The sequence below is a fragment of the Poromitra crassiceps genome (genome assembly GCF_964638095.1).
Source record: "Poromitra crassiceps genome assembly, chromosome: 20".
NCBI classification, from domain to species: Eukaryota; Metazoa; Chordata; class Actinopteri; order Beryciformes; family Melamphaidae; genus Poromitra; species Poromitra crassiceps.
The window spans coordinates 23,730,935-23,742,931 of NC_139637.1; the positions used below are offsets into that span (position 1 = coordinate 23,730,935).

The 11,997-nt window shown below is 42.2% G+C and overlaps 1 long non-coding RNA gene across 1 annotated transcript; it reads left to right on the plus strand.

The window, feature by feature from the left end:
• Window positions 1-451: 451 nt before the first annotated feature.
• Window positions 452-11,673, plus strand: LOC310794567. Its single transcript, XR_014553570.1, has 3 exons — window positions 452-545; window positions 11,215-11,287; window positions 11,518-11,673. It is a non-coding gene; the product is annotated as an uncharacterized lncRNA (long non-coding RNA).
• Window positions 11,674-11,997: the final 324 nt, after the last annotated feature.

The following is an 11,997-nucleotide window of genomic DNA, read 5'->3' on the forward strand; positions in this document are numbered from 1 at the left end:
GCAAGTCTCAATTAGAGGGAAGAGAGTTTTTAGTGTTTAGCTACGCCCTTGAATAGAGGCCAGTGTGAAGGATATAATGGGATGTGTGGGAGCAGTGGATGGAAATAAACTATACTGGTCCGTTTTTGAAAGAAACTGGACTAATAATGAACAAGACTGTAATGGAGTAGGGAAACATTGGATGGATTAGTCCAGAAGGAGGCGGTAATGCAACATCTTGGATGCCAACCCCCGTAAAAGCAAACAGAAGAAGAAGAACCCGATACTTTTTCCCCATGATAGCAAAGGCATGACCCGCCCCTCTCTGCCTCTGATTGGCCTAGCGTCAAACGTTCATCCAATCAAATCCGCTTGGCCGAGTGCAGTCAGCCAATCAGAGGCAGAGAGGGGCGGATCACGCCTACGCCATCATTGGAAACAAATATCGCTTCCCGGACGATAGACCATGCAGGAGGACTAGGCCTCTGATCAAGGTTTATTTGTGCTCCGATCCAGTCTACGACTAACCTACATGCGCACAATTAAGGACACATTTGGAAACGCAAGTAAGGCCGAATCATCTTACAGAATTAGATATAGACTAGTGCATATAGACTGTTTTCAACCGCGTCTTGTGTTTTATGGCGGTTGGCATCCTTAAATGTTGCAGTACACCTGAATTGTATCAGCTTCACAGTGCTAACTATTTACAGTGTCCACTTTCTCAGCTATTCAGGGGGAAACACTGACATAGCCTACTTCTAATAAAAATAAATGAAATAAAATGTTTTAATGTAAAGATAGGCCTATGCGTGCAATAACGTAGCCTACTGATAGTCAGCTTACTCTGTAACATGTAGCTTTTATTAGCCTCTCAGGCTAGCTCCGGATCAGACACCAATGCTTCCTACTACCTAACAACTACTAACTACTACAAGACATGAAGACCGAAATAGGCTACGTTGTTACTGTGTCTGTCAGAGACACGGCCTAACACTAACATTTAATATGAGCCGAATATCAGCCTGTGCTCAGCTATGTATACAGGAAGTAAATCGGATATTCAGGTGGGTTGTGACGGTGGTTATTGTTGTTTCATTCTGTTCCGTCTTGTATCAATGACCCTACAGAATGGACGGTTAAAGCATTGACTCTTGCTTACTTTAAAACGTTTATTGTATCAGACATATATAACATAAACATAACGTTTGCTCTAGTCTAGCTGGTCTTAGCCTAGCTGCTGTACTCATCAGTATCCGACTGGTGTCACACTGTTATTGTTCCCCCGAACAACATGCACTAGGAACTAACAATCCTATTGTTACGTCTTTTCTTTTTTAATTTTGAGTTAAGTCCCTTACTCTGAACAATGTCAACATATCACTTAATCTCAGTGACCCAATATTATCCTTATCAAAAATCAGATTTTCAGCATTTAATTAATAAACAAAACTTGTACTTTCCACTTTGTTAAGGATATAAATCTCACTATAATTCTTCCAAAAATAAATCATATTATCCTCTCTGTAGTACTGTGTCCCTACTTTATCAATACCATGAGACATAACCATAACATTGTATTTCAACAACAAAAATCAACTTTGTATCAACACAAAATGTGCATATCATTACATTCCATTTCTCTTTTTTTTTCTCCAGGACGAGACCCATCCTTAATATTGCATTCCACCCAGAGTCTTAGCCAGAGTCCTGTAACTATACCCCGACTACTGAGTAAAGTCATTCAAGTATCTAGGCCTGACAACCTGACGACCCGACCTGGTAGTAGTGACAGCATGTTGCTCTCTCACTAGACCCTGCGATTGTAGTATTTTTCCTGTCTCCGTCTATTGTCCATCAGTCCTTGTTCGTTGTTTGTTATTTCTGGCTGCAACAGAGTGTCTTTGGTAGGAAGAAGGGTCCTTGTTCTCCTACACAGAAGTCTCTGAGCTGGGCTTGTATCGAGACCTTGGCTTGGTGTATTGCGCTCGTCCAGCATAGCCAAGTATGGATCCTGTCCCGCAGTCGCAGCTTTCAGCATAAGACGTTTGGCTGTTTTCACTGCCGATTCAGCTTTCCCATTGCTCTGTGCATAATATCCTGGGGAAGATGTCCTGTGTTCCAATTCCCACATTTTGCTGAAGCGTTGGAACTCTTGTGACATCAATTGCGGCCCGTTATCTGAAATGACAACATCTGGTATCCCCTGTAGTGAAAAGTGGGCCTTTAGCTGTCTGATTACTGTGGTACTCTTAGTGTCTGGTAGATCATCTATCTCCCAAAAGTTAGAGTAGTAGTCTCCAGTTATTAAGTAGTCTTTGTTATGAAAAGTGAACAAATCTGCACCCACCATGGCCCAGGCTCTGTCTGCCATGTCATGTGGGTGTAGTGTCTCTCTCTGTTGCTTAGGATCTACTGCCCTGCATATGTCACATTTGCTGATGAATGTTTTGATGTAGTCATTCATCTCTTGCCAATATACACATTCCCTCGCTCTCCTGAGACATCCTTCTACCCCAAGATGAGAGGAGTGGACACGATGAGTGATATCCGCTCTGAGCGCATCTGGTATCACTGCTCTCTCTCCCTTGAACACTATGCCATCCTGGAAACGTAATTCTACCTGGAATGAGTGGTAGTGCTGAATGTCTGTCGGAATGTCATTTTTATTCTGTGGCCACCCTGTCAAAATCAACTCTTTCAGTCTCTGTCATTTTGTGTCCTCTCTTGTAGCTAACTATATTGCCTGTAGCCTCTCAGTAGAGATAGGCAGATAGCTAATCATGTTTACAGTCTCCATCTCTGCCTCTGTGCCCCCTTTAGTGCTCTCTGGCAAATATGCCCGACTCAGTGTATCTGCAAGTAACATATCTCGGCCTGGTACGTAGACTACGCTGATATCATGACCATGACCATAGATTGTAGGTACAGAGGGGCTGTCTGGTGTACTGCCCTGGAGGCCAGAACCAGTGTCTTGAATTGGATGTGTGCCGAGATGGGAAACCAGTGAAGGTCCTGGAAGAGGGGAGTGACATGAGAGAATTTAGGTTGGTTGAAAACCAGACGGGCTGCAGCGTTCTGAATGAGCTGAAGCGGTCGGATGTCAGAGGCAGGTAGGCCGGCCAGAAGCACGTTGCAGTAGTCCAGGCAGGAGATGATAAGTGACTGGACCAGGAGTTGTGTCGCTTCCCTGGTGAGATACGGACAGATTTTGAGGATGTTGTACAAGGCCCTACAGGAGCGTGCTGTTGCAGCAATGTAGGCCGAGCAAGACAGCTGGTTGTCAAGGATCACCCCAAGGTTCTTAGCTGTTTGGGAGGGAAGCACAGTACAGTGGTATTGTCAATGGAGATGGAGAGGTCTGTGAGAGGGCAGTCTTTCCCTGGGAGGAAGAGTAGTTCTGTCTTACCAAGGTTGAGCTTGAGGTGGTGGTCAGACATCCAGTCATCGATGTCTTTGAGGCAAAAGCCATGAGATGAGATCACATGACCAAGAGATCTGATATAGGAATTTGTCTTAATTTATTCATTGAAATCATCCTCTGCTATTTAAAAACTCACAAATCTTCAACCTTTTAGATTGTAATATTTGTAGACCTGCAAACCTATGATTATCTCAATATATTTTAAGCAACATACCATTCAATTTTGAACAATTTCGTAAAGAGTTTGAGACTCCAATTCGTAATTAAATTGTATATGACTGAAATTTAACCCCTGCTGTATCTACAGAGCTGCTTGGTGGGAGGACAGACATCTGGCGTAGGAGGGGAGGAGCATTGTCCAAATGAATTCTTCAGAAGAGGTGAGAAAAATATCACTGATGTATCACTGATGTTGCAGCACACACACACACACCAGACAATTGGACTCGAGTCATAGGGACTCGGACTCGAGTCGACTCGAGTCGCAAATTTGACGACTTCCGACTCGACTCGGACTTGGAAGGTAAATACTTGAAACTCGACTCGGACTTGGAAGAAAATGACTCAAAACTCGACTCGGACTTGTGACAAGATCAGCCGAGTGCACCAGCTGGGCGTACGCCTAGGTTTACACGCTACGTCCGATGTAGAACTCAAAGTTACGACTAACTTAATTTTATGACTAGTGCACCCTGTATGCGCTGCGTCTGTGTATGGAGCAGGCGTAAAAGTTACACCCAAATGCGTAGCTACTCACTGACAGCTGTCTCATCTTGATCTGCGCGTGATGCGGCCGGAATCTTCTCCAAAAATATCGATCGATATGTGCTGTAAATATAGACGTTTTGGGCGCAGGACCTCCGCTCGTCGTCGGGTTTTAATCTGATGCGTCGGAAGATCTTTCAATTTCTTCCTGACTTCGTCAACTGCCTGCAGTGCGCAGTCTGCCATCGCATTCAGTACTGATTGCACTTGTGATCAAACTGCTTGTGTTGGCGCTGTTAAATTGAGCTGTGAGAACGTTTCTATGCTTTGAATACAACTCTATAAGTTTGAGCTGAGTTGGAGCTGTCTGTCAGCTGTCTCGAGCTCGTCTGAGAGAAGTGTGTTGCTTGGCAACAAGCACGTATTAACGTGAACGCGCACGTCTGCAGCCTAAATAATCTCTGCCTTGTCATTTTTTCTAACCTGTGACTCTACTTGACATAACCTGTGACTCGACTCGAGTCTTGACTTGAAATAACATTGTGACTTGACTTGACTTGACTTGCTGACAAAAGGAAAGACTTGGGACTTGCTTGAGACTCGGGACCAATTTACTTGAGACTCGCTTGGGACTCGGATCAGAGGGACTTGGACAATTGTCTGACACACACACACACACAGTCCCCCTGCCCTAAATCTTTCTTTGTGTCTTTATAGAAACAGAGAGACACCAACAAGAGACCCAAGCACATTCACACTGGAGAGAAGCCCTACCACTGTGACCAATGTGGAAGCAGTTTCAGTGAGTTAGGTAGCCTAAAAACACACAAACGCATTCACACTGGAGAGAAGCCCTACCACTGTGACCAATGTGGAAGCAGTTTCAGTGTGTTAGGTCACCTAAAAAGACACAAACGCATTCACACTGGAGATAAGCCCTACCACTGTGACCAATGTGGAAGCAGTTTCAGTCAGTTAGGTAGCCTAAAAACACACAAACGCATTCACACTGGAGATAAGCCCTACCACTGTGACCAATGTGGAAGCAGTTTCAGTGTGTTAGGTAGCCTAAAAACACACAAACGCATTCACACTGGAGAGAAGCCCTACAAATGTGACCAATGTGGAAGCAGTTTCAGTCAGTTAGGTAGCCTAAAAATACACAAACGCATTCACACTGGAGATAAGCCCTACAAATGTGACCAATGTGGAAGCAGTTTCAGTCAGTTAGGTCACCTAAAAATACACAAACGCATTCACACTGGAGATAAGCCGTACCACTGTGACCAATGTGGGAGCAGTTTCAGTGAGTTATGTCACCTAAAAAGACACAAACGCATTCACACTGGAGATAAGCCCTACCACTGTGACCATTGTGGAAGCAGTTTCAGTGAGTTAGGTCACCTAAAAAGACACAAACGCATTCACACTGGAGATAAGCCCTACCACTGTGACCAATGTGGGAGCAGGTTCAGTCAGTCCAGTCACCTAACAACACACGAACGCATTCACACTGGAACGGGCTACTGGTGTGACTGCTGTAAGAAAATGTTCACTTGGTCATCTAGTCTGAAGAAACACCGCTGCATCTAACCTGAAGAGCGCCCTCCACTGTCTGCAGGCGGAACAAACTTCTCTCTGTCCAACCACACATGTAATCAATGAATCAAAATTCAGTGACAGTCTGATTATGAATAATTATGTTTGTTTCTGACATTGCATTGCTAGAATGTAAACAACAATGTAAGAATGTCATTACAAAGTAAATGGAGAGCTTGTGAAACTGTCTGATTTGTGATTACTACAGCAGAATAACATGCAGCTAATATCACCATTATTTTTTCTGACCCACCATACAGAGCGTCATATTTTGTATTGACATATATTGAAGATATATTGTCCCTAAGGTTTACTAACATGAGATCTGTGGGGTTGGCAACTGTTGGATGTGGTTTACTTTCTCTACTTTTTCTGATGTGGCTTAAGAATGTTTCATGATGGAGATATGTTACGATGATATGAGTTATAATATATGTGTAAATAATGATACCCTATGGTTGTAGATGAGAAATGTTTTTGTTGATATGGCAAGGGGGGAGGGTAGGGTGTCTTGTCTTGGTCCTGTCTTTTTTTGTTCTTGTTTTGTCTCTCTTTAGTATTTGTATGTATCATTTGTAAATGTTTATGTTAAAAAAAGACTATAAAAATGTGGTCGCAAAAAAGTGTACTAACATGAATGAAACAAGAACAGTGACATCAACAAAGGCGAGTTCATATTAAAGGCACAATGAATTTAAACCCCATCTCTTCAGTGTATTACTTCTAGCCTGGCAATAACTAAAATAACTTAAGTCACAACAAGCATTGCCTATAGCCTACATGAATGATCTGTGGCAGCACATTTGAATAATGTCTTCATCTAACATTTAATTGAAAATCAAGTTTCACTATTAAACTTGATTGCGATTTGGTTGTAGAGTTTGCCAAGCGTTGCTCGATGCAGTACTGGGCTCCTCCCCCCTGAAGCTCAGAGGAGAGGAGTTTTAGCTCCAGAGAGGTGGAGCTGATGAAGCCAGCTGCAATGCTGCAATAAGGAAACTCACAGTAGAATGTCTCTGCCTTCAAAATAAAACGCAAATATAAGTGTTTCAAATAAACGCAAGTAACTGTTGTTTTGCGCATCATCATTCAGTTACTGGAGTTGGAGCTTTATAGCCTATTTATTACTCATTAGGAATACTGTATACATCATCCAGATTCTGTGAGTACACGTGAATATCCATACTAATTTCTATATAGCCTATATTTTACTTTCTAGATCAGATTTACTTTCTATTTACTCTCCCCTGTACAACTAATGTGACAGCTCATCCATCGTATTTAAACAGTTTTATATAATTTTTAATATATTTTTTCATTCTACTTATCAAGCACATTGTGCTTGTATGATGGAATATGTGACACCTGAACTTTCATTTGATCTAATATTGTTATGAAGCTGTAGCATACTGTTACTGTATTTATGTGTAGAAATTATAATATTGGAAAAGATTAATCAGAAGATTCAAGGTAGGAGTAAGGAGGAGCAATATTACACTGATGACAATAAAGGAAGACTCAGGAGGCGGTGATGTATTTGAAGAAAAGGCACCATATAATTATAAACATAAAGAAATAAACAAACATAACAGATTATGGCCAAGAGATTGCATTAGAAACACAATTCACATTTATAAGGATATCCACTCGATTATTCAATAGTCAGGGACTTAACCCAATTTACTCTACAGATCGTACCTTTAAGGTTAGGTCAAAAGGGTCAAGAATCAATTGCGATGATGCACCTCTATTCTGGATCCAACATAGGTAAGTATTGATGACTAGGTAAGTATCCATATACTGCAAATAATTCCTCTCAATACACCACACATCTGTCGGATAATCTAAAGCAACAATAAACAAACAAAACAACCAAAACTGATATTAATGTTCATTCACCACCTATCCACTACACCACTGTCCATATGTCCATTTCCAGCTCAGGGAAGTTGAGAGGGTCCAGGGAATTGTCCATTGTCCTTCAAAGTAGAGTCAGTCAAAGTCATTGGGTGAGTTGGGATATGCTGGCAATGTGTGTGTGTGGGTGAATTGGGAAGATGAGATTAGAGGGGTTTGGGTTTGTAGGAATCCTACCGCCCAGGTAGGAATGAGTTTGCTGTTGCAAGTTCGAGTTCCATTCAGGTTCCGGGCCTCCATGAGTTAGCTCGCCATCTGATAAGAGTCAAATAAACCTGGCCTGTATAAGCACACAAGGCCAGGACTAGGGTTCAGAACTATGTATAATCACACAACTATTTCGCATTAATACAATACAAAATAAAGAAATACATAATATCATATAAATGAAAATACATGGTCAAAACCACTTCATGGATAAAGCAGCTAGTTGCTGTTACATGATGAAAAACAATCACTCACCAATTCAGTTTCAGAGTTTCTGTCAAATATTGGCACCATTGGCACGGTGGACATCTACAGATTCAGTAAATTGCAATCAATCACTTCATGTTCAAACATTATGGATTGAATTGTAAGATGTTAACCAGCTCTACAAACCTGCAGCTCTGCTCCCCACAGCAGCCACCCTCATCTGAGTGATTCAGGGCACCTGCTGCAGGTAATCAACTGAGCTCTCACACCGGCCACTCTGATTGGCTGATATTGGTGTCATTTTACAGAACTACATGTTTCCGCCCACAGGAAAACACAGGACTACATGTTTCCATGGTAACCACCATTTGTGACCTGGGTTACAAAGCCATCTGTAGGGTTGTGCTTTTTGTATCAATTTATTAATAAAATAAACAAGGTTTTTCTGTTTCCCAAACTCCAGTTAAGAAAAGATCAAGTCAGTGCATCTGTACATCACCTTTATTATATCCTATATGCAATGCCACCTCACTACTACAGGAAACCATGTCATATAGTTCTTCAGCTGGATATCTTCATTGTGTTTCTCTTTCTACATACAGCTTGTATGCATGTTGCGTTGGCAAGTCTCAATTAGAGGGAAGAGAGTTTTTAGTGTTTAGCTTCGCCCTTGAATAGAGGCCAGTGTGAAGGATATAATGGGATGTGTGGGAGCAGTGGATGGAAAGAAACTATACTGGTCCGTTTTTGAGAGAAACTGGACTAATAATTAACAAGACTGTAATGAAGTAGGGAAACATTGGATGGATTAGTCCAGAAGGAGGCGGTAATGCAACATCTTGTATGCCAACCCCCGTAAAGGCAAACAGAAGAAGAAGAACACGATAATTTTTCCCCATGATAGCGAAGGCATGACCCGCCTCTCTCTGCCTCTGATTGGCCTAGCGTCAAACGTTCATCTAATCACATCCGCTTGGCTATCAGCCGAGTGCAGTCAGCCACTCAGAAGCAGAGAGGGGCGGGTCATGCCTTCGCCATCATTGGAAAAAAATATCGCTTCCCGGACAATAGACCAGGAGGACTAGGCCTCTGATCAAGGTTTATTTGTGCTCCGATCCAGTCTACAACTAACCTACATGCGCACAAGCAAGGACAACTTTGGAAACTCAAGTAAGGCTGAATCATCTTACAGAATTAGATATAGACTAGTGCATACTGATCATATGGAATGATCCTCTAGAATCACTTTAGAACGATATGATGATCTCCTTTGTTTATGTAGTCTAGTCTGGTAACGTGTGCACAACCCTCTCTCTCCTGCTCTCTCTCTCTCTCTGTTATTAGACGCGATCACACATTCTCTCATGTCCATCGAACTCAAGAAACCCCTTTGTTCTCTCTCTCTTTCACACACACACACACACACACACACACACACACACACACACACACACACACACACACAAACACACCCTTTCAACGTGTGACATTAAGTATAATGCAAAGAAGAGTAATATTATGATTGCTAGGAGCAGAGCGGGGAGGACAGTAAATTGTCATTTCCTGACTTCTCTCTGTCTGGTACAGTCCTTAAAGTGTGTAAGGAGACAACATACTTAGGACATTATTTAACTGATGACCTGTCCGATGATAGGGACATTTACAGACAGTGTCAAATGTTGTATGCACAAGCTAATGTGTTAATTTGTAAATTTGGTATGTGCTCTGTACCTGTGAAGACTGCACTTTATTAAAGCATTCTGTACCTCCATGTAGGCTATACTGCCCACTTGTGGCGGCGCTGCAGAAAGAGCAGTATGCAGAGATGATCTGTAGCATACAATGATGGAATGAGGCTGCTGCTCAAGATGCCACCATGCAGCAGTGCAACAAGCCAGATGTTTGTCAGTGTTGGTGTGCCCACCTGTTCTGCTGTTGTGCCTAATCTCATGTACAGCTGTATGTGTAGCTCTCTGACTCTACCAACAGTGTGATTTCATTGCTGATGAACCTGTACTAAGCTCAGTCAGGCTCTTTTCCACTTTATGGAACCATTGGTGTTCTAGCCTTTATGTAATGACCATGTGACTTTGTGGATATTGCCTATTTTTATTCTTGTTTTATGTATTGTTTTCTACTGTCTGTGTGCTATGGACCACTTAAAGTTTGATTTATTTATTGATTGATTGATTGATTGATTGACACCTACACACACACTAAACTAAACATCTAAACATTATATTACGTCATTTGGCAGACGCTTTTATCCAAAGCGACTTACATGAACACATTTTTGTCAACAATAGAGAAATCAACTATGCAACACAATCTATGACCACTTCTGAAGGAATACGTGCCTGAGTTTGAGCGTCTGACTCTAGCCGGCTGACGGTGTTTACAATTTAAAAACTGCGACAGTTCACACAACCTTAAGACGACATGCGTATATTATACATCCAACTCTTGAGCTAATTCTGCTCTCACTCAGAATGTTAAAATATAAGCGATGTGATGTATACCTTTTGAGATATTAACGTTTGTTTGGCACAACTCATATAGTTCACTGCCGCAGGGTTACGCATTTTTTTGTGTGGCAGTGACGTCACGCTGATTCGTCCTATAGTGGTACTTTTTTATTTTTTTTGAGAGAGAGAGAGATGTTAGTTCAAGAAGGGCCCAGATGGAGCCTGAAAAGGTGTGTTTTTAGTCTTTGCCGAAAGATTGGCAGTGATTTGGCCGTCCTGGCCGAAGGTGGGAGCTCGTTCCAACATTGAGGTGCCAGGGATGAAAAGAGTCGTGAAAGGGATGAGTGCCTTTTGAGCCCCCAGGCGGGAGCGGTAAGCTCTGTCTTACCAAGGTTGAGCTTGAGGTGGTGGGCACTGGGCAGTCATCGATGTCTTTGAGGCAAAAGCCATGAGATGAGATCACATGGCCAAGAGATCTGATATAGGAATCTGTCTTAATTTATTCATTGACATCATCCTCTGCTATTTAAAAACTCTGAAATCTTCAACCTTTAGATTGTAATATTTGTATAACTGCAAACCTATGATTATCTTAATACATTTTAAACAACATACCAATCAATTTTGAACAATTTCCTAAAGAGTTTGAGACTCCAATTTGTAATTAAATTGTATATGACTGATTTAATTTAACCCCTGCTGTATCTACAGAGCTGCTTGGTGGGAGGACAGACATCTGGCGTAGGAGTGGAGGAGCATTGTCCAAATGAATTCTTCAGAAGAGGTGAGAAAAATATCACTGTTGTATCACTGATGTTGCAGCACGCACACACACACACACACACACACACACACACACACACACACACACACACACACACACACACACACACACACACACACACACACACACACACACACACACACACACACACACACACACACACACACACACACACACACACACACACACACACGTCCCCCTGCCCTAATTCTTTCTTTGTGCCTTTATAGAAGCAGAGAGACACCAACAAGAGACCCAAACGCATTCACACTGGAGAGAAGCCCTACCACTGTGACCAATGTGAAAGCAGTTTCAGTCAGTTAGGTAGCCTAGAAACACACAAACGCATTCACACTGGAGATAAGCCCTACCACTGTGACCAATGTGGAAGAAGTTTCAATGTGTTAGGTAACCTAAAAACACACAAACGCATTCACACTGGAGATAAGCCCTACCACTGTGACCAATGTGGAAGCAGTTTCAGTCAGTTAGGTAGCCTAAAAACACACAAACGCATTCACACTGGAGATAAGCCCTACCACTGTGACCAATGTGGAAGCAGTTTCAATCAGTTTGGTAGCCTAAAAACACACAAACGCATTCACACTGGAGATAAGCCCTACCACTGTGACCAATGTGGGAGCAGTTTCAGTCAGTTAGGTAGCCTAAAAACACACAAACGCATTCACACTGGAGATAAGCCCTACCAC